Source organism: Marmota flaviventris, chromosome 7, assembly GCF_047511675.1.
Source record: "Marmota flaviventris isolate mMarFla1 chromosome 7, mMarFla1.hap1, whole genome shotgun sequence".
Classification (NCBI taxonomy): domain Eukaryota; kingdom Metazoa; phylum Chordata; class Mammalia; order Rodentia; family Sciuridae; genus Marmota; species Marmota flaviventris.
This window is the reverse complement of record NC_092504.1, coordinates 89,412,136-89,435,740: the sequence shown is the minus strand read 5'-3', so window position 1 is coordinate 89,435,740 and position 23,605 is coordinate 89,412,136. Positions and strand designations below refer to the sequence as shown.

Sequence of the window (23,605 nt, the reverse complement as noted above, 5' to 3'; positions counted from 1 at the left end):
GGATGCCCGCAATGGAGGTGGGCATTGGAATAAATTTGCGGGCCTCGTTTAGTAGGCCGGACGTGACATTCTTTTCCCTCCTTTCTGAAAACTTTTCTCAGGAGCCTTAACTTGGCCTGGGCACTGGCCTTGGGAAGCCAGCGGTAGGACTGGGGCGGAAGCCCGCCCCTAGGGCCCCTCTCCGCAGAGGGTCCTCCATCCCCCTCCATCCGCCCCCGGGCCGGGGACGCGCGCAGAAAGGCCGCCCGCGCGCTCCAGCCGCGTCTTATATCGGCGGAGGGCGGCGCCTGCGCAGGGCCCGGCGCGGCGGCGCGGCCTTTGAAGTCGCGGCGGCTGCGGCTTTCATCCTTTCTTTTTTCCCTCGCAGGCCCCTTTGTGTGACTAAATTTGGCAAGAATATGGATCCGAGCCAGTCTTTCCACGTGTGCTCCCAGCTCCCAGCTGAGAAGGCCAAGGGTTCTCTTCCGGGTAAGGAGACAGGGAGAAAGATCAAAGAGTTTGGGGAGCTGGATCTGAAATGTGAATTGAAAATAAAAATCAAGCCTGGACACATTCCAGTTTCTAAAGCAAAACCAACCCTCTGCAGAGGCTGTCTCGCTATGGCGCTCTTTTTCTCTGCTCCCTTTTGGTCTCTTCTCTTTCCCGCAACCGTTCTTGAGCACATGGAATAAAATAAAGAGAACATAGGGAAACACTTAGTTTCTCCAGATTTTGCTTCGCAGTAATTTTATTAGGGAAAATTTCTTATAATTACCGTTATGTGAAGCCGAATTTCTTCAGCCGTAAATATTGCCTTATTTCAGCATGCTTCACACTTTTCTTCTGCAAGCCACATTTGCGGAGAGAACGGTGATACTACACGTGTGCACGTGTTCATTATGCACAGTACTTTTTTTCCCCCAAACGATACTGTGCATAGTTTTCTTTCACAGAAATTAGAATCTAGAAAACCGAAGTTAGTGCCTTTTTAAATCAGTGGTAGTACTCTCTATCACAGTTGGTCTCTGATTTGATTTGTTGATGGACTGTCCACATCGTTTCCTACAGGGAAAAACGTTTCTGTCTTTATGGTGAAAAAGCTGCATGGTCCCTTTTGGAACATACTTGAGCATTGTTCTGTTGTTCAGGAAGTAATCAATATAAAGAGACAGCTTTGAAATAGTGGGATGCAGAGTCAGAAATCCTGGGTTGGAGGAGGGCTCTGCCACTCCCCCTCATGTCATGGTTGACCCAAGGTAAGCCATTTAACTTCTCACAGATTCACTTTCCTCTCAATAAAATGGGTGCAATAATAAAGTACTGTTTGGTGAGATAATTCATGTGAGCCTGTGCACAAATGTAAGGTATTAGTCCACGAAGCAAAAATGATCCTTTCAAGGGGACCTGTTAATTGTAAAACCAAAAACTTCTGAAGTTCTGGGAACCCTTACCACATGAGCAAATGGGCATGGTGTCACACTTGCACATCCACTGCTGTGACCAGCTCCATACCAGCACTGGTGTTACAAATACCACCAAAATCACCTTAGCATTTGTTGCTCCCAGAGTGAGTGTAATGAGGGACAAAACATGCTAAAGATAAAGGGAATGTGTATTAATTCTTGTTTATGATGAATTCTTAGTTCATAAATGGATTAAGAAAAACGACACAAAAAAGAATATATATCTGTAAGGCATTTGACACAGTTTAAAGTAACTCTGAAAACAGCCTTAGTAATGGGTTGGCCTAGAAAAGAGATAATATATTGATGGATAAGACACTACCAAGAATAGCAATGAAAAGTTGGGGCTGGGATGCTGAGGTGATTGAAAGGGTATTTTTTTTTTTTTTTTGAGACTCTGACAATCCTACCAGAATATATATTTTAGAATAGAATATGATTAGATATGCCAGGCACAGGCACTTTCAAGTGTACAGTGAAGTCAAGATTATGACTGGGGCTAAGTGTAAAGTGACACATGGGTGTAGTACTCAGGGTAGTTAGTGGAGTGTACTTCACAAGTGATCCTTTCTAACCTAAGGTAACTCTACCAGTGGAGTCATTTCCTGGGCTCAGCCTTCCAGTACAAACTTTTCAATATAACCTGTATACAGACTGATAAATTTGGGGGATGGGTGTTGGTATCAAGTGTTCCTATCTCCTTTTGCCATGACCTAAGGCTGCCTAGGTGCAGAATCCCCTGAGATGTCCCATCTCCTGCTGTCCCCTACTTGCAGCAGCACCCAACCTTTGCAAATCATGTAGCAAGGACACCACAGCAGTTTTGGTTGGCACTTAGGAGGTACCTTCTATTTTTAACAAAACTTTCCCCAAATTCCCAGATTAGAAGTAGATGCTGATATACCTGGTGTGGTGGCATATTCCTGGAATCACAGAGACTGAAGCAGGAGGATTACAAGCTTGAGGCCAGCCTGTGCAACTTAGCAAGACCCTATCTGAAAATTAAAAAGTACTGGGGATGTACATCAGTGCTAAAGTACCCCTGTGTTCAGTCTTCACTACCAAAAAAAAAAGTGGGTGCTGATCAAGTTCACTGGTCAGTTTCAGTTCTTCTTTTCACTTTTCTTTATGATGCAGCCTTTTTGAAACTTATTCTTGGCCAAAAAAGAAATAGGACTAAGGCACTGAGGGCTCTCTTTTGCTTTGGGGAGGGGCAATGAAGAGACCCTGAAAAAAACAAAGAAAAATCTGGGGCCTCTTTTGAAGAAAATAACTCTATAAATAGGGAGTCATGGCTAAGGGATTTACGTATCTTTATAAATGTTTTCTCCGTGGATATGGTAATGGAGGTGTTTCTTGAATCATGGAAAGTACACCTCATAACATGGATGGCCTTGATTGTATTCATGGCTTCCTGAACTGTATCGGTATTAGACAAGCACCTAATCCCTGGTTTGAGGCTAGAAGCCAAAGCCACAACCTTCTTGCCTTAAGGCAACAGCACTACCAACTGAGCCATATGGAGATTAATGCAGAACCAGGTCATTAGTCTCATTGTTTATCCAGTTACTTGCAGCACAGATTTGTGTAAATTTCAGCTACAGTGGTTGCAGCTTGCCTTTGATGTGTGTAATCTGTACATTTTAGTGCTCCAGGAAAGTCCCTGACTGACAGGCTGTACATCCAATGCCCAGAAAACACAGGCACACCAAGCGTGGAGTTGAACAATTTTCCAGTGAGTTCCGTCAAAGTAAGTAAGCCAACCTGGAGGGTCAGGATTGAACCTCTTTTTTTCTCATGACATGACTTTTGGGGGTCCTACTGATTGATTTGTATTTGTTTTCATTTGAAATTGGATAACTGTTTTAAATCTTTATTTGCCTCTTGAGGAGGAGGAATTTGCCCTACATAACATTTGACTTTGAGGATGCTTTCTTTTATAAAGCACTTCTATCTGTAAAACAGACTTTTGGGGTGAAGTTATAGTTATTAATATATACACTTGTCCAAAACACAGCCAGTTTCTAGTTTTTCCTTAACTCTGCCTTGCAAGGTTATGCTTAAACTTAAAGTGAACCATTAGGGAAGTGGATTCAGAAAGTTGAGAGAGCCAATGCAAATAGTTTAGGCTAAGAAATTTTTGTCTGGCTCAACTAAATACTTTTCTTTGGCAAAAATAAAACCAATTTGCCTTATCTGAATTGGACTTAAAGGTCCTACAGTCCCACGCTGCCAATTACAGATCTCAAGCCCACTTCCCTTAGGTTAAATTGGCAGAGAGCAAGGGACAGAGATTAATTGCTATTCTGTGAAGTTAGAGAGTAATTTTTGACTGCCAGTTGAGATAAATCTCCAGACTCTTGAATGTATTTTGAAGCTTGAATTCTACAGATTTGGTCTTTATTCTTCAAGTTCTCTAGATAATTTTTAGATTGTTTTACTCTGCACTACAAGAACAAAATTTCATAGTGGCTGAGTCAGACCTCGTTGAAATGGCAGTTCTCCAACTGTAAGCTCTCCCTTGCAGTCCTGCAGTAGTCTCCTAACTAGTCTCCAACTTCTACTCTTGCTGGGTTCCTGCATGACCCCAGCAATCTATGCTTTATAGAGTAGCCTTTAAGATTTCCTAGTTGTAGCTCCTAAATTTCCATGTGAACTGGTTCCTGGCTTCCTCTTACTCACTGTTCTTCAGCAGTGCTGGCTGTCCAACTCTTCCTCCAGTACAGAGCACATGTGCATGTATATGTGTGCATGCACAGACCCCTTAGTCCTTTACCTGTTGCTCCTGCCCAGAAACTCCTGGCCAGGTAGGTGTTTTCAGGGCTCACTCCCTGGCTCCATCCAGGTTTCTGCTCAGATGACACCTCCTTCTTGGACAGTGTTATCTAAAACATAGCCTCTTCACCCCTTTACCCCAAACCCAATTCTGGTCACCATTCCTTTAAGGGCTTCATCTATTTTTTACTGTCACTGCTTGGCATGTTATTGTACTTATTTGTTTATTAGCTTTCTCTCCATAAATTCCATGAGGGAAGCCACTTTGTTCTGTTATATCCCCACTGCCATAAACAGCTCTTAATGCATAGGGAAAAAACCTATCAATATATGTGGAATAGTAAGTTAACATAACCCTTACATCTTCAGTTTCCTCATATATAATAGTTTCCCAGTAGAAGATTACAAATAATTGATAAAATCTGGCCTATAGTAGTAGTAGGTGGCAACCATAACTGTATAGACAGCACTGCTAATAGAAATATAATGCAAGTAACATGTATTTTTAAATTAAAAAGCTAGAAAGCAACAGATTCAATTACTTTTAATAATATAGCTTATTTAATGCAAATATTCAAAATATAGTCATGGGGAATCAGTTCAGGGGAATTGGGGAATCAGTTCAGGGGAATTGGTTCTAGGATCCCTGAGAAACCAAGAGGATGCTCAAGTTCCTTATATAAAATGGTACAGTACTTACATGTAACCTATGTATAGCCATCCATTATACTTTATTTTTAAAATTTTTTATTTTATTCATTCTTTTTAGATATACATGACAGTAGAATGTATCTTCCAATATACTTTTATCATCTCTGGATTACTGATAATTTGTAATGTAATTGTTATGTAAATCATTGTTATATTTTATTATTTAGAGTGAAATAAGAAAAGGTCTGTGTATGTTCAGTACAGACCCAATTTTTAAAAATATTTTGATCCATAGTTGGTTAAATCTTTGGATATGGAACCCCCATATACACAGGGTCAAAGGGTCAAGAGTATTACCATTTTAACTTGTAATTATTATAAACACTTTTTTTTTTTTTGTCAGTCCTGGGAATTGAACACTGGGCTTCATGCATGCTAGGACTCTGCCAGTGACAGATTCTGGTTTAGAACTTGTGATGCTTCTGCCTCAGCCTCCTGAGTACCACTCGGCCCAACCATTATAAACACTTTATAATGAAAAATTTTATATGTTTTAAATATTGTCTTTGAAATCTGGTGCATTGTTTACTTACAACACATCTCAGTTTGGATTGGCCCTATTTTGAGGGCTCAATAGCATATATAGCTAGAGGCTGCTATCTTAGTGTGTCTGCCATCAATCAACTCATTAATGACAAATTTTTGTCTGATTCATCTTTATAATCCCCCATAGTGCCTTGCACAATTCCCTAAAAACAGTAGATGATCAAAGATGTATCAAAGAATATTATAACAATATGTTGGGTTGGGGGTATAGCTCAATGAAAGTATGCTTGCCCAGCATATGCAAGGACCTGGGTTCAATACTCAGCACAGCAAAGAAAATAATATCCCCCAATATGTTATTAATACTATTTCTCTTAACTTTCAACTTCTTTAAAAGTGAAATAAGTCTTGTGAACTAGCTTAAGGTTGTAATACTCATTTAAAGTGCTTCCCCCATGATCAGTGTTCAATGAATAGTTTTGGTTCAGTATGTTCCTAAATTGTTTGAGTATTTTTTCCACATTCTAATAATAGAATTACCATTGAACTTTAGGAAATATATAACTTTTTCTATATTCTATATTCTAGGATAACTTTCTCCTCCCCATAAAGCTGCCACACTCAAAGCTCTCTGAATCATTCAGGATCAAAAGTTTCTCAGGAAATCTATAACAGCAAGCACCTTTTCCCTCAATCCACTTCATTTTCAGCTGTACTTCCTCAAATGCATCTTGGTACATGCCGGTCAGATGGTGAATCTCCTCTGGCCTATGCCTGAAGTTTTCACCAAATTCCTTATTTAACCACTAAATAAGGAATTAGGACTAGGCTTAGGCAAATACTTTATAGTTGCAAAAATCATTCTCCCCATTGCAGAGATATAAAAGCCCTCATGAATCAAGAGGATGAAGGTAAACAAAAGAAACCAGGGTTATTTCCTGGAAGAAATGGGTAAAGAATCTTCTGGTGAAAGATCTACTTCTAAAGCCTCGATGTTACTTTTTCCAAGGTGTTGATGTGTCTCTGTGATAGAGAAGTATTACTGGAACTAAGTGCATGAACGCATTATCCTTTACTATGACTTAAAAAATGACCCATAAGCCTGTGGCAGAATGCTTGCCTAGCATGTGTGAGGCACTGGGTTCAATCCTCAGCACCACATAAAAAATAAATAAAGGTATTAAAAATACAATAACATTTTTTAAATGACCTATAGATTATTTCACATCAAAAGTACAGAGATTTAAGGATTAAGTTTATGCCACCACTAAAGTAAAGGGAATTTAAGAAAAGAGTTAAGTATGTTTACAACAATTGTTGAAATTATTGTGCCAGTAAGAAGAACAATTCAAAAGACTCTCAATGAGATGTCCATAGAAATGTAATTTGTAACTTTAAAAGGTCTAGTGCTGTGAAAAGCTATTTATTTATTAAATAAGTTCTAATATAGCCATTTAGTAAAATACTATGCAGCTATGAAAATAATGTTGCATGATTATTTTTATTCATATGAAAAGTAGTAATGATACTTGGTTAAGTGAGAAAAGCAGGTTACAAGAGAACAAGTACAATCATGCTCAATTAAAAAAAATTCTCCTCTACTTATTCTTTATTTGAATGTAAGCTCCATGAGATCCATGAGAACAGGGATATTGTCTTTACCAAAGCATATCCAGTGTTCAGAACAATTTCCTGGCACAAAGTGAGTACTCAGTCAATATGTGTTGGCTATATCTGGAAGGATAGACATTAAAATACTAACGTTAGTTTCCTCTGAGTACTGGAAGCATGAGTGATTTTTACTTTCTTTGTGCTTTTTAAAAACATATGCAAGGAACCAACATTTTTAAAGTAATCAGAATTTAAATGTAATATGATAAAAAGATTTTAAAAACAAATGAACCCATCCTAGAGAATTTTGATAATAACAACCACACACACAAGAAATTAATAATTTGTAAAGGAAGAGGAAAAGGAGGTAGAGTCAAGGTTGGAGCTACTACATCACAGCAGGCACAATTTCTGGGCCACCTGGTGCAGGCAGAAGTTGGTACAAAAGGGTTCTGATGGTATATAGCAATCATCAAGATGGGCTTTTAAATTTTTTTTAAGTAAAATTTAAACACCAAAGTGCATAGGTCTTCAGTGTACCATTCAATGAGATTGGAAAATACTACACACTTATGGAACCATTGCTCCAGTCAAGATAGTCTAGTCACCCCAGAAATTTCCCCTATGGAATAAACACATTTTAAAGTCACTTTTTGAGGGGGAGGGGAAGCCAGGGATTGAAATCAGGGGAACTCAACTACTGAGCCACATCTTCATCCCTGTTTTGTATTTCTTTAGAGATAGGGTCTCACTGAGTTGCTTAGCACTTTGCTTTTGCTGAGGTTGGCTTTGAACTTGCAATCCTCTTGCCTCAGCCTCCCAAGCTGCTGGGATTACAGGCATATGCCACTGCACCTGGTTCAGATCACTTTTCTTTTTTTAAACAGAAACAACATTTTTTAGACCTTTATTTTATTTATTCATTTTTATGTGATGCCGAGGATCCAACCCAGTGCCTCATACATGCTATGTAAGCACTCTACCACTGAGCCACAACCACAACCCTCAGGTCACTTTTAAGCTCCCCCTTTCCCTCCTTTTAGTACTGGGGATTAAACCAAGGGGTACTGTACCACTGATCTACATCCCCAACTGTTTTTTAAAATTTTAAGATAGGATCTTACTAAATTGCTGAGGCTGGCTTTGAAATCTTGTTGTTTTCTCCAGACATGAAAGTTCTAGGGGAGGAGGCTGAAGGAGCAAGTGATAGGGTAATTTCCAGAGGCAGTCCCAGAGACTTAGGAATATGAGGCTCTTTGGTGGGTGCAAAAACACAGGAAGCAATACAGTGGCTTCATGCGTGCCCCCAGCACATGCCTTCCAGATTTAGCATTCCTCTCACTGCTGTCTGCTCTAGTCCACACAAACATGCAATTGAACACAGGAGTGTTTTTTGGCTGTGGCACAAAATTGCACTCCATGTGAAAAAAAAGAACATTTTCTAAATTTCCCTTAATGGAAGTATTGGAAAATACTGATGGAACATAGTCTGATGTTTTCCCCCCTATTGTGAGATAACTGAAGTTTATCTCTTTTTCTCTTTCCCTCTCTCAACATGAACATAAACCTGGATTTCAGAAAGGGAAAAATTTAATCAACTTAAATATAAGCCATGTCAAAATAATCTGATCAATAAATAGGTCAGAATTGTCCAAAGGGGACTATGGAATGTGTTGAAGCGTGGCTAAGGTCAGACGATTTCTTAGCTAAGTGTCAGAGCCTCTTGGATGACTCTCCCAAGAGTCCAAAAAGGCATTGCATGCTGTGAGGGAAATAAAAACAATAATGTGAAAACAGCATTAAGGATTTGCTCCAAGTATGGCCTGTGAAACCCTCCAGAGCTGCTGGCTCTTTTATCCCTCCCCCTTTCTTCCCAGGTCCTGCAGCATGTGGGGTGTGAAATCCCTTGATAAACTGTTTCCACTGGTGCGCTATGAGAATTTCATAGTCTGACCCCTGAAAATGAAGGGAATTAGAACCGATAGGAAGGACGATTTGGTGTCCAAAGTGGTGGATTGGTTGCCATGAAGTCAGCAAGGTGAGAAACACCTTTAGAGAGTGGCTGTGAAAGTTAGAAAGAGTAAGTAAGCTGAGACTCAGATGAAATATTCATTTCAATGACGAGAGCAATTGGACAGACAGCAATGATGTAAGTTAAATTATAATCTTAGAAGTTAGCAGGAGAGGAAGTTTACATAATAGCTAACTATTTCTTGTCTCTTTCCTTTACCTGTCAACCAAGGTGGGTGTTTGTTTTCAATGCAAGAATTAAAGCTCAATGATTAGTTATTAATTATATTAATTACTCCAACAATTGCAGCAACAAAAATGATCTTTAAATGAAAATTACTATCATTATATTTACTTATGTCTTGGTTCCTAAAATTGGAAGAAATGTTGAAAATCGAATGGACGTTGTACATTAGTTACTGTATTTCACTTACTATGGATGATTAAAAAAAAACCTCTATTCTGTTTCACTTAATGCTTCAAGTAAATTACATTTTCTGCCTCTCACATTTGAATACAAGGCTGTTATCTTAGAGTTTCCAGCACTGTGGAAGAAACATTTCATGGAAGTAACACTATTTCAACCATAATGTCTCTTTCTACTCTTTTTAAAATTATTATTAAAGAGAAAGAAGAAAAAGAAAACAATAATAACTATATTTGAAGCCTAGGACTATGATCCTGTGAATAATACTCTGCCCTCACTTCCAGTTAATCAGAGGATGAGTGATATCCTATTTCCTCAGAGTTTCTTCTAGTCTTAGAGAGATGAAAGAGGAATTTGTAATCAAATAAAAAGTTGTATTGCAAACATTGCAACTAATTTATATAGTTAAAAACAGGGTTGTATTAAGATCTAACCAGGAACATGACACAAGATTTAATTTAAAAGGAAGGAGGGGGCGATTTCTCTTTTCTTTTTATTTTGGTAACTCAATTTACATTGTGCCATGATTCGGCAATTATGCTGCCAGCCTCACTGTGAACACTGATGAAGTGAGTTTGTGTCCATTAATTATGTTGATACTGGATTAAAATAGAACTGTCTCCATCATGCAGGTTGGAGATAATTCAGAAGTATTGCTTACCCTCTTTTTCTTCTCTTTTTTCCTACCTTCCAAATCACCAGTCCCTCACCAGAGAATAAAGAAGGAAGGACTTATTATTTTATACACTATAAGACAGTTACTTACTCTATAGATTATGTATGCAGTATATCCATCATATATACCATACATACTGTAATATAGCCAATATTTTGTTCATGTAAAAAGTAAAGCAGAGAATTAAACCAATCATTGAAATAACTTAAGGCCAGGGGTATCACTCAGTGGGAGAGTGCATGCTTAGCATGTACAAGATCCTGGGTTTAATCCCCAGCACTGGAAACTACCTGCCTAAATAAGTAAATAAATAACTTACACAAAATACTTTCCCATTGGAAAAAACCTTAAAAATGAAATTAATTAGTTAAAGTTGAGTGGAACTCTATTCAATTATACTTCACTTTGCCAGGGAAATAATAAGACATTCTTTAGGTTCTAAGCAGTATTGAAATCACAAGCCTACAGAGGATAGCAAATGAACTTACATTCCTCTTATTCTCCTTGGAACATGCTTCAGATGTGCTCTTGGCCCCAGCTTTCCACCAAAACTGTTTAATCTGATAGTCTTTAATGCCCTTATCTGATCCATTGCTAGCATTTTGACACAGTTGATTACACTTTCTTCAACTACTGTCTTCCCTTGCTCCCAGGATGCCATCAGCTGCTGCTTTCCTGGTTTCCTTGCCCCTTCTCTGTCTCCTTTGCTTGCTGTTCATCTTCTCCCTGATCTCTAGTTGGTGGAGTGCCCCTATGGCTCAGTCTCTCAGCCCTTCTCTTCATTCCCCCAAAGACCTCAACAATTCTCCCTTTAAGCAGACCATACAGGCTAATAACTCACAGAGTCATCTGTGGCCTAGACCTAGACCTTGATTTATGTAGATTTGCATATTCAGCTGCCTGTAAACCTCGCCATTTGGATGTATAATGGGTACTTCACGTTCAAAACCAACAATGGAGAAATTCCTGTTCTGTAGTCATGTCTATTTCAAGAAATGGCAGGTATGTTTTTCTAGTTGCTTGGGCCAGAAGCCTTGAAACCATCCTTCGTCCTCCTTTTTTTCTTTTTTGGTGGTGCTGGGGATTGAACCCAGGGCCTTGTGCATGTGAGGCACGCATTCTACCAACTGAGCTATATCCCCAGCCCCTCATCCTCCTCTGTATCTCTCTGTCCACATCTAATCCCTCTACAAATACTTTACATATACAACACCACCCAAACCAACTACTTCCCTCTGACTTAGCTTAAGCTACCATCATCTTTCATCTGGATTTTGACAACAGCCTCCTTACTGGCTTCCCAGTTTCTGCCTTACCTTTCCTGCCAATCATCTGCAAAGCTGCCAGTATTCCTCTTAAACCTAAATCAGTTTATGTCTGCCCTCTGCTGAGAACTCTTCTAGCAGTTCACCATTTCATGTTGGTCTGCAAGGCTTATGTGATCTACACTTGCCTCCTACTTGTCACCTGCTACTATTCTTTTTGCTTACTCTGCCCTAGCCAAAAGAGTTTTCTTGCTATTTCTCAAAATCTTAGGCATGTTCTTGCTCCAGGATCTTTGCACAGGCTAGTTTTAGATTACTACTCTCTCTGTAGTAATCTTTTCCTCAGATCTTCACATGGCTTACTCCCTCACCTCCTTCAGATCCTTCCAAATGTCCTTTATTGGATGTGAAGGCAATCTGGCTGCAACATCTGTCACCCCATTGATTTCCAGGGTTGATTTGGCTGACCTGGGTGGTTAGATGTGTATCCCTTTCCATCCGCACTGCTCCTGTGCTTGTCTTTCTAAAGCTGTGTGCTCAAAGAGGACAACCTTCCCTGATAGAGAACAACTGTTTTTCAGTCAAGTGTATTTGAGCTGCTGTACTCCCCTCTAGAACCTCCAAAGAAGTTCTCAAGGTCAAACGTCACTTAATAATAAAGTCCTCTCTGATCACCTTTGAAATTCTAACCCCTTCCCCAGCCACCAGTACTCTCTCTTTTCCTATTTAATGTGTAGTGCTTATCACTATCTGGCATCCCATATATTTTATCTATTGATTGACTCTCTTACCCACTAGAATGTCATTCCCTAATAGTAAGAGACTTTTTCTGTTTCTTTCATTGCTGTAAACCAGGCACCTAGAATTGTCCCTGACATGTAAGTAGAGTCTAATAAATGTTTATTGAGTGAAATAATATCTACAAAAATACATATACACATATGTGGTAGCAGATGGTACCTATGCACTTTTTCCCTGTGATCCTTAAGTGGGTGTATCTTCATTCTAAATGAATCAAGGAAGCTGTTACTGGAAGGCATTTAATGGGTCCTTTTTTTGGGGGGGGCAGGTACCAGGGATTGAACTCAAGGACACACAACCATTGAGCCCCATCTCCAGCCTTATTTTGTATTTTATTTAGAGACAGGGTCTCACTGAGTTGCTTAGCACCTCACTTTTGCTGAGGCTGGCTTTGAACTTGTGATCTCTCTGCCTCCCTAGCTGCTGGGATTACAGGCGTGTACAACTATGCTGGCCTGGTGGGTCCTTTTATATGGGTAAAAATTCTTTCTTTCTTTTTTTTTTTTTTTTTTTTGGCACTACTGGGGATTGAACCCAGGGCCTCACACTTGCTAGGCAAGTGGTCTACCAGTGAGCTACATTCCCAGCGTTTTTAATTTTATTTTGAGACAGAGTCTTGCCAAGTTGCTAAGGTTGGCCTTGAATTTGCAGCCATCCTGCCTCAGCCTCCTGAGTAGATGGGGATTATAGGTGTGCACCTTGGCACCTAGCTAAAAATTGCTTTTTGAAAATGATAAATTATATTCTGACTTGTCTGTGTCATTAGCAATAGCTTTTCATCATACTAACTTGCTTCTACAGAGGAGAATCTTAGAAACTCATTGGGCAGGCAGATAATAATAGGCCCATTTCGAATGGATATCTTAAAAGGTCTTTCAGAGGCCTGATGTGGATGAGATTTAGCCAGGCCTGGAAGTTTCCAGGGGTAGGGGGAGCCTTAACTTGGTGGTATGGAAGATGATTTTGAGTGATTTACAGGCCCAGCAATAAATTCCTTTGACTTGAATAATGAGAAAGCCATTTCCTTTCCTTTTCTCTGTCAATCTCAGTTTAGGCCCTAGAGCTAAGCCTCTGTTGGAACCTTGCCCACATTTCTTCACCTTTATCAAGTCAGTGTGTGTGCCTGCCAGGCCTTTTCTCCTGCCTCTGGGGTTTGCTTTGCTGCCTACAAGGCAGCCCTGGAATGCTGGGGAATTAATATCCTAGGGATCAGCCTTGAACCAGTGGCTGACAGGAATTGGTGTATAAATGCCGCAGCTCTCTCACCCTTTGTGTAGACCAACTCTGAGCTGTCACACTGTCTCCTAGAGTTTCCCCAGGGGGATTGTACTTTACTTCGAGAGTGAGAGCTGACTCGATCCCTCATCATTTGGTGGCTTCCTCTTTCCACCTTACTTCCCAACTCTATTCATGTTTCCATGTTTCTTTTACCTTTCAAGTAAACTACTTGCAAATGAATTTTTTTTTTTTCTTTGAGACAGTATCTCACTAAATTGCTAAGGGTCTCACTAAATTGCCCAGGCTGTCCTCAAACTTGCCATCTCCTGCCCAAGCCTCCTGAGTTGCTGGGATTACAGGGGTGTGCCACCTCACCTGGTTGCAACTGAATTCCTATCACAGGGCTTGGTTCTGGGGAAATCCAACTAAAACAGTCCATGTAATCTTTAACCACTTCTAGTGCTTGTTAATCTCCCTTTTTATCAGAGATCAGGCCTTAGGCTACAAATGTTCGGTTGGTGAGGGCATCTTGTTAGAATTTCTAAGAACTTTTTTTCTTCCTTATATGTATTTTTTACTTCTTTTCTATTTATTATGATGATAGTTTTTTATTTACTATTGTGATACATTAGATCCATTTATTGTTGTTTGTGTGTGCGTGTGTGTGTGTGTGTGTGTGTGTGTATGTACATGTGTGTGAGTGATGCTGGGGATTGAAGCCATCACCTCACGAATGCTAGGCACATGCTCTACTACTGAAACACACCCCCAGAACAAATGAACCCACTTAAATTTAAAAAGGGAGTTGGCCTAAATAGGATGTTTATTGGATCATAACTCTGGTGGTAAAGGGATTTGGTGAAAATCATGGACTCAAATGGCTAAAGTTGGGGGAGCACCCTCCTGGGGGAAGCTGAACTGGCTCTTTGGGATCTTTGGAGGAAATAGGGGATTTCCCCAGGTACCTTTACTAAATGGCAAGTAGTAATATCTAACAGCTGTATTGTTTTATGCCCTATCCCTCATAAAGTTGGTATCTTCTCTTACAAGTTTAAATACTTGGGCATGTAAAATAAATTTGCTTCATCTGTTTTTAAATAGTTCCCTTTGAAATAGTGCATCTTCTTTCTCCCATATTCCATAACTCTCTTCTAGAACATAATAGCAATCTCCCATAATTTTAACAGGTAGAAATTAGTATTGCTAACCTTGTGCTATGTTGCTTTCCTATTCTTTTCTAATGATATATTTAAGTGACTCACTGAACTTGTTCGAGTTGCACTCTGAGAAAAGCTGGTTCCCTTGCCAGATACCTCATTCCCCTCACAGCATCAGCCACCGCTGTGCCTTCCTGACATCCTCCCCTGACCTACTGACTTCCCTTGCTCCTCTCCTCCGCCTCCTGGGTTTTCCTTCTCCGTATCCCCAGAGAGCTTGACAATCTCTGCTCATTTTTTAAATGCAGCCCTTCCTCTGATTCTCTTGAGTGACCTCCTCCATCTCATGAAGTGTTCTCCCTGTCCACTTCTTTAAGCCCAGTTTTTCTCCTGAGCTCTAGACTTGGGTGTCCTTAGCTGGCTTTCCATGGCCTTGTCAAACTCATCATGTCTAAAATTGTACTCATATCCCCTCCCCAAACCTATGTTTCTTCTGTGTTTACAGTCTCATTAACAGAAGCCAAAATCAGGATATCATTCTTGACTTCCTTCTCCCTCACCTGCATCACTGCTGAGTAAACAGCTGCCTCAGCTCGGCCTTACCAAAGAGTTGTCCTTCTGAAGGAACCACCCAGTCACTTACAGAGGTTCTCTCCCTCCCTCCAGTCACCGCACACCTTATGCCCACAGTCATGTTTTTAATACAAAGTCTGATCATGGCCCTTTCTTATTCAAAACACTCTTCAATGAAAAGTCCAGAAGATGGGCATTAAAGCATACCTCTAGGAAATGGGGCAGGGTCATTTGCCTCCTTTTCTCTGACCTTCTATACTACTTGATTTTCCTTTAGCAATGAACATTTTATTGTTACAATTAAAATGAATAAAGATGAACATTATCAAAGGGATCATGACACATGTACATACTCTATAAATATGTACAATTATTATGTACCAATTAAAGATAGAATTATTTTTTTAAAATGGTGATCCAGCCAGACATGATGGCACATGCCTGTAATCTCAATGGTTTGGGAGGCTGAGGCAGGAGGATCTTGAGTTCAAAGCCAACTTCAGTGTCAGTGAGGCACTAAGCCTCATTTTTTTGTATTTTATTTAGAGACACAATCTCTAAATAAAATACAAAAAAGGGCTGGGGATACGGCTCAGTGGTTGAGTGCCCCTGAGTTCAATCCTTGGTACCGCCCCCGCCCCCCCAAAAAAAATGGTGATCCAAGGGAAAATGTGTCCAACTACAGCATCTTTTCTGTCATCCCCAGCTGCTTACGAGAAGTCACTTTATGGTCTGCCTCTGATTCTCCCTGGATCCTTTCTCCCAGTCAATGGCCTTGCACCATATGACCCAGGCTTGTCTTGCAGGCTCTGTTTGTTCAACTCCATGCAGTTTCCCAGGCCTGTGCTCATGCCTTCCCTGCATCTGGAATGCCTTTCCAGTCTTCATCATTGGTCCCATGTTTGAACATCCTTCACAACTTGGCCTGTCACACCTCTTCTATGAAGGACTTCCTTACCCAGGGAGCATGATCATGCTTGCCTGCCACCCTGGAACTTCACCTAGGGAGGAGTCTGCTCTGCATACCTGTGATTTGTTTCCACATTTGCCTCCTTTTCTTGTATCCATAGGTCCCTTGAAAGGATGGATTGTGCCTCTCACCAAGGACTCAAAGGAACAACCAAACCAAACCAAACTTAGGCTTATGCTGCCTCTCATGGAGTCTGGTGAAGGCAGGGACAGTGCCTGACTGTTCTCTCTCTCATATTAACTCCTAAAATAGTGGATCCATAGCCCATCAACAAATGTGTGTCTCAGGATAATTTAGTAGGATAGTATCCATCTCACCCAAAAGTGTTTATCCAGACTAACTATCCTGAGTCCTCTCTTCATGTATGGTCTGAAAGATATGTCCACCGGCACTTAGAGGACTATTGCCTTTAGTGGTTTGTTAGTAGCCATTTTAAAGTTGTTTGCCAAGTTCATTACTCAAGAGTATGTCCCCAGAGACAAGAACTTTGTCACTTAACAAGGCACAGAGACAAAGGCTTCGGGGTGGGGACTCTACCTTAGGGAAACACAGCCCTGTTTTTTCCCACTGGGCAGAGGAAATCCGGCCAGCAGAGAGGTACAGATGCCCTGAAACTCTCTCTTAACAACTGCTGGCTGCTGGTATTCTGAGCTAGGGAGTTGTGTATGAGTGTATGTGTGTGTGTGCATGGCACATGCACAGGCATATATGTGGGGAAGGGGTCTTGAAGCAAAGCTCAATTAATGGAGGTCATTTGTCCCATATTTGAACATCCTTCACTACTCATCCTATGTCCCACCTCTTGTATGAAGGACTTCCCTACCCAGGGAGGGAATGATGAGGATGGTTTCTTCCAATCTAGCATGGTCTGGGGTTGGGGACCCCAGAACCCTCTTCTCAGAGGTCTTCATAGCCCCTATAAACTTTAGTGAGGGAGGGTAAGGGGAAGTAGGAATGAAGCAGAAAAGATGGAGGCTCTTGTACCCTCTTGCTGGGGGGGGGGGGGCTTGATGGGAGCATAGTAGTGGTTTTGTGATCTTGAATAAGAACAAAATATTAAATATGCTGAAGTCTATACCTTTGGACCCTATTCCAAGGATACAGAGAGAAACAAAACCTAGTTCCTCCCAGGGGTGGGAGTTTGCTTTCCAGTAGTGGGAGGCAAATATGCAAATATAGAAAAACAACATGGTAGGAACTTGGGATTGGGCAGAGGTGGGGAAAAATGGAGGAGAGGTGTGTGGGGGAAGATGGTGGAATGACCCGGATATTATTACCCTATATACTGGTATGATTACACAAAGGGTGTGACTCTACATTATGTACAATCAGGGAAATGAAAATTTGTGCTCCATTTGTGTAAAAAATAAAATTTAATTTAAAATAAAAGAGAAAAGAAAAACAACATAATGTGGTACCTGCGACTACGGGCAGGACTGCTGTGGTCCAGCAGCTATGGAAACTGAAATTCAGCTCCTTCAACATCACAGCATCCCTGTGAAGTAGACTTATCAAGACAAAACTGTATAGTAGTCACCTAACAGTTGCTGGTGATAGTGACAGTACCTGGATTCAAACCCAAGTCTGATGCCAAATGTGTCCCATTCTAGCATACATGGCATCAAAGGGAGTAAATGAAACTCCAGTTGCAAAGTGCACGATGCAAATGTGGAATGACAATCATATTGTTGTGTCTTCACCTAGCGCTTAGAGATAAATGAAAACCAAACTTGGTTAACTCGCTATTGAGAAGGGTCAGGCTTCCTGTTGAACAAAGAGCATTACTTTTTACTATTGAGGATTTGGGCCACACAGTACTTTGATCTAAAATTTTTAGTAGACAAACAATGAATATTTATTGTTTTTATGAGCATTGTTTTATATAGAACAAATTTGGAGGAGTGGGAAGGAATAAATATTTGCGACAGCAAACATTTAAATGCCAGTGGTTAATTTACTTGGCTACCTTGATTTACAATGGTAACATTTGGGTGGAGAGTTGAAAAGAAGGAGCACTCTTTTGTTCTTGTTTTATTTAGAATTTCTAAAGTCTAAAAGGAATGTTTTTATTGCATGTACATAAAGTAGTGGAAAAGAAAGAAAGAGAGAGAGAGAGGGAGGGAGTGAGGGAGGGAGAACGAGAGAGAGAGAGAGAGAGAGAGAGAGAGAAAGAAAGAAAGAAAATCCAAGGATTTAGAAGCCATTATAGAAGCTTAACCTCTGGGTGTCAAATGAACGAAGCATATTTTAGCAGATCTTTTGAATCTTTTTCTAATTTTATTTTCTTCTTAAAATGACTTCCAAGTCTAAATCTGATATTACAAGGAAAATGGGGGGAAAGAGTGTTAAAAGGGTGAAAGAGGGACAGGAAACCAAATCCAGGCAAGTAGACCCAGTAGTGTATCACTGAGTGAGAAAGGAGACACTGTGGAGTGTTTGTTTGGGGCAGTGGAGACAGTAGGTGGCCCACAAACTGGAGGGTTTTACTGGGATGACTCAGATAGTTCATCTAATATAGCATGGGCTCTCAGTCCTCTTCCTGCATAGATCTGGCCTGGGTAGATAAGCAGCTACTAGCTTCGGAGTCTTAGGAACCTAAAATCCTAAAATCACAGTTAGAGCTAATGTGATGTTGAACACAGGTCATCCAGAGGGAAATCATCTGATAGGCTTAGGAGATAGACACTGGCTCTTAATGTTTCAAACATGCCATTTGCCTTGATCAGATGTTATTTTCAGGAAAGAAAATAGTCCTATCTCTGGGACTTCACCCATCCTAAAAATCATTCTGATATTTAAAAAATCTCCAAAGTTTCATCATCGCCCCAATATTAAAAGAGAAGAAGAAATCCCTCCTGGCTTATGTTCTGCAGGGTCTATTGTTTTTTTCAAATTTGATTTTCCCTATGTTTTATTTGTTTTACATCATTATCACAGGCAGAATGGTGTAGCTATGGCAATGCTTAGGGAATTTGTCTGCAATGCCCTGGGCAGCCGTGCTGTGGGCGGCATCACACACTCCAGAGCAAGGAGGAAGATGACATCAAAGAACCTGAAGACAGAGCACATTTACTTTTCTGATTCAAATTACTTTGTTTGGAAAAGAGTAAACACAATTACCTTAACAACTGAGCTGGGAGGCTTTGAGGGTTTAACATGGCATTGTTTCCCTAGCAAGAGGGTGGGGACTGCTTAGGATCAGGGAGAGGGGCCTAAAAGGCCAGGTGGTTCTATTTGTTTTCACTTTCTTTCCTTTTCAAAAGTGAATTTGGATAGTTCCAGGGCATTTGATTGAGTTCCTTAGGAAAATTAACTTTGTTTATTTTTCTTATTTGAAGTGGAATTAATGTTCATTAGTTTATAAAAAATGAGGCCCAAAAAGAAAAACAAAGTTCATCACCTCTCATGTTTGCCTCCCCATCACACTGTTCTCCTACACAGTCTGCATATCCATTTATACACACACACACACACACACACACACCCCAAATGATGGCATACCATTCGTTGTTTCATTGTTTGTCTTTTTAACTGAATCTATTCTAGAAGCCTTTGGCTCTCAGTCTAGCTCTCAGTTCTGATAGAGTGGCTTCATTCTTTTTATATGTAGTGTGTATTCCTTAGTTTATTTAACTTGTCATTTATTGACGAATCCTTTCGTAGTTTTTAATCTTTGACTATCATGAACAATGTGGCAATTAATATTCTTGAATTTGTGTGACTTTGCAGTTTTGAGAATGTGCCTGAAGGGTAAATAACAATCACAATGCTGTGTCAGAAGGGATAAGCACTGTGGTTTTTGTTTGTTTTTGTGCTGCTGGGGCTCGAACCCAGGACCTTGTGCATGCTAGGCAAGGCTAGTACCACTGAGCTACACCCCTAGCCCCAGTACTGTGGTTTTGATTGAAATCATATTGCCAAATTGCTTTCAATGAAGATCATACCATTTTATACTCCCTATAGATGAGAGCATTTGCTTCCTTAAACTCTTGATAACATAATATATCAAACTTCCATCTTTGCTAATTTGAAATATTGCCTTAATATACTCTTCTTAAGTAGGAATGAACATCTTTGAATAACTTCAAAGAGTCTTTTGAATGAATTGTAAGCATACTTTCCAGTTTACTGTTTGTATTTTATTTATTTAGCTTTTTTCCTCCAAAGCCGAAGGTTTATATTTTTATGTAGTCATGTATATATTTTTATCTGTTATGATTTATAGATTTTGCATTATATTCTAAAAGACTTTTCCCAAAATAGATTATTTTTAAAAAATCTTACCATATGTTTGTCTATGATTTCATATTTAATGCATTTAGAATTTATTTTGGTGAAAGCTGTAAGTCAAAAACCGGTGTTAGTGATATTTCCCATATCACCACCCACTTGCCTCAATATCACTTATTGAATAACACATCTTCTCATTAGTGCCTTGAGAATTAGCATTATATATTGAGTTCCCTTGTGAATTTAGATCTATTTTTAGACATTCTACTTTATTCCATTGATTAGTTTGTTCAGTCAAACACTAGTACCACTGTTTTTTGTTGTTTTGTTTTGTTTTTTGTTTTGCAGTACTCAGGATTGAACCCAGGGGCATTCTACAGCTTAGCTACATCCCAGGCCTTTTTATTTTTTTGTTTTGAGACTGGGTCTCACTAAGTTGCTTAGAGTCTCAGCTGGCTTGGAACTTGCGGTCTTTCTGTCTCAGCCTCTGAAGTCACTGGGATTACAGGTGTGTGCCACTGTGCCTGGCCCACTTTGCTTTTGAATCTGTACTTTTATTATGAATTTTTAAATGTGGCAGAACTTACTCCCTTTTATTACTTTTCTTTTTCCAAATTTTCATGGAGATGCTTGCTTACTTATGGATATCAAAATCATCTCATCTACTTCTACAAAAATAGTTAGCTTTTTTGGGGAAACATTAAGTTTACAGATTGCTTAGGGGAAAAAAAATGACATTTTAAGATGTCAAGTCTTTCTCCAAGAAGATGGCATTTTTTGCTGTTTTTTTTTTCAATTATTCTTTTGTGTCTAGTGGCAGAATCTTTTAATACCCATCCTAGCAAAGAGAATCCTTCCTAATGAAGTACTCACAGGAGAATAAGCTCCCTGGAGAGTTACTCAGACAAAGCAAGATTCTGGTCTAGCTGATGTGTATTTCTAATCTTTGAGAATCATTTTATATGTCTTTAAATATACCCAGTCAATGATTTTAATAGCTGTGTAACAATATATATTTCAACATTTGCAAAACTATCTTTTATGGTTTACGTCTATGGATGTAAGGGGCTAGGAAGATGATTTCCTGTTCTCGTTCTCATTTTCTATTTAAATCTTAACTTTAAAATCAAATATTTTATTTTAGAATAACTTTAGATTTGCTGAAAAGTTCTGAAGATAGTACAGTTGACACTTGAACAATGCAGAGTCAGGGTGCCAACCCCCAGAGCAGTTGAGAATCCATATATAAATTTTGACTCCCCTCAAACTTAACTGCTGATAGCCTGCAGTTGACTGGTAACCTTAATGGATAACATAAACAGTTGATTAACTTGTATTTTGTATGTTATATGGTTAAAAATGCATAAGAACCGCAAGAAATCTGTTTTTATCGTGATGTACAATATACTAGACAGAGGAACTGCTCACATGGAGCTGATTAGGGTCACATGATGTTTTAAGCGTGTACTTTATTGCTTGAGCTCACCACAACAGCAACAGGAGGTAGCTATGAAATCATTACAGTACTGCAGTGTACACTTCAGTTAATTTTATGTAATTATGATTTCATACCGAATATTTACATTTGTTTCCATTTCTGTTAGCTGTGAACGGCACCAGGTATGGTTTGTGTGTGCAAAAGTGTTATCCATTTCACCTTTTAAAAAAAACTTTTCGTTGTCAATGGACCTTTATTTTATATATTTGTACATGGTGCTGAGAATTGAACCCAGTCCTTCACACATGCTAGGCAAGCACTCTACCCTAAGTCACAACCCCAGCCCCTGCATTTCACTTTTTAATAATAGATTTGTGTATATTTTATGGTAGTAGATGATAAAATTGGTAGAATCTACATATATTACATCCTCTCGATTTTTTCAATATTTCCAGGCTATAAATTTTGTCTTCAATAAAAAAACATTAAAAAAAATTAGCGTGTAATAGGACTCTGCAGTTCATTTTGTGTTATTCAAGGGTCAACAGTATAATGTTCCCTGCACCCAGTCCCACCCTACTGTGAACATTTTACATAATTATGATGTATCTGTCAAAACATTATTTACATTGGAAGGTTATTATCAGCTAAACCCCAGACTTTATTCAGGTCTCATCAGTTTGTCTCTCCCTGTCATTGTTTTGGTTCCCAGATCTAGTGGGAATCCCACATTGCTTTTGGGTAGTGTTGCTCTTTGATTAGCTCACGAGGGAGGCAACACTAGCCTCTCTCTTTTCAGCCTCTGGGTTTAACAGTACGTGTTATTGTCTGTGTGGCTGGAGGGAACCCCTAATACCCACAGAACAGACCATTGGATCACATGATGCAGCGTTCTGCCCTGTGTGCCTTCTTGTGTTTGTACCATTCCATTCATTTAACCTAAATGTGTGTGTATGAATATCTTTGTGAATATGACTGGTGAACACATTTTATGCCTTTGTAATTCCGTCTTTCAAATGCTGTTGAGAAGGTTGTCATGAGAATTTTTTTCTTCAAGTTTCTTTGTTGTTGTAGATGGACAGAATGCCTGTATTTTATTTGTTTATTTTTATGTGGTGTTAAGGATCGATCCCAGTGCCTCACCCATGCTAGACAAGAGCTCTGCCACTGAGCTACAGCCCCAGCCCTTGTCATGAGAATTTTGATGAAACCATTGCCAAATCGATGTTAAATTGATCCTTGTTAAATGAATAAATGGGTTCTTTTCATACTGTCCACATTTGCCTTATCTACAAAATTAAGCAGTATAGTTTTGTTCACTGGTTAAAAGCACAAGGTTTGCCAGGCGTGGTGGTGCATGCATGTAACCCCAGTGGCTCAGGAGGCTGAGACAGGAGGATTGTAAGTTCAAAGCCAGCCTCAGCAATGACTAGTCACTAAACAACTAAGTGATTCTTCCCTAAATAAAATACAAAAAAGGGCTGGGGATATGGCTCAGGGGCTGAGTGCCCCTGAGTTCAATCCCAGGTACAAAAAAAAAAAAAAAAAAAAGAAAAACAGGGTTTTTAAAAATCTGGGTTTGAATCCTAGCTCAGATATCAGCCGTACAAATCTGGGGTAAATAATGAATGTCTCTGAGCTTCAGTTTCCTCCTCTGTAGAATGGAGTAATATTAGACACTTCCAGAGATGATTTATTCAGAAACATTAGTACAGTAGAAATTTCTGATAAAGGTAGTTTTTATACCCTGTCCATCCCCACCATTTCACTTCTCAGATCAGCTTTATATCAGGACCACATATTGGAAATGAGCAA

The 23,605-nt window shown here is 39.6% G+C and overlaps 1 protein-coding gene, 1 long non-coding RNA gene and 1 other non-coding gene across 4 annotated transcripts in view; 2 read left to right on the top strand and 1 right to left on the bottom strand.

The window, feature by feature from the left end:
• Positions 1-23,605, top strand: part of Rpl34 (ribosomal protein L34) — a 535,705-nt gene that overhangs the window by 146,906 nt on the left and 365,194 nt on the right. The gene's annotated exons all lie outside the window — the stretch shown is intronic.
• LOC139706531 (uncharacterized) overlaps positions 376-23,605 on the top strand; it is a 60,790-nt gene continuing 37,560 nt past the window's right edge. For both annotated transcript variants that reach the window (XR_011708149.1, XR_011708148.1), the window contains exons 1-3: positions 376-468; positions 1,048-1,235; positions 3,090-3,192. This is a non-coding gene — a long non-coding RNA (uncharacterized lncRNA). The remainder of the gene's footprint in view (positions 469-1,047; positions 1,236-3,089; positions 3,193-23,605) is intronic.
• Trnav-cac (transfer RNA valine (anticodon CAC)) lies at positions 11,208-11,280 on the bottom strand. Its single transcript has one exon. It is a non-coding gene; the product is annotated as a tRNA-Val (tRNA).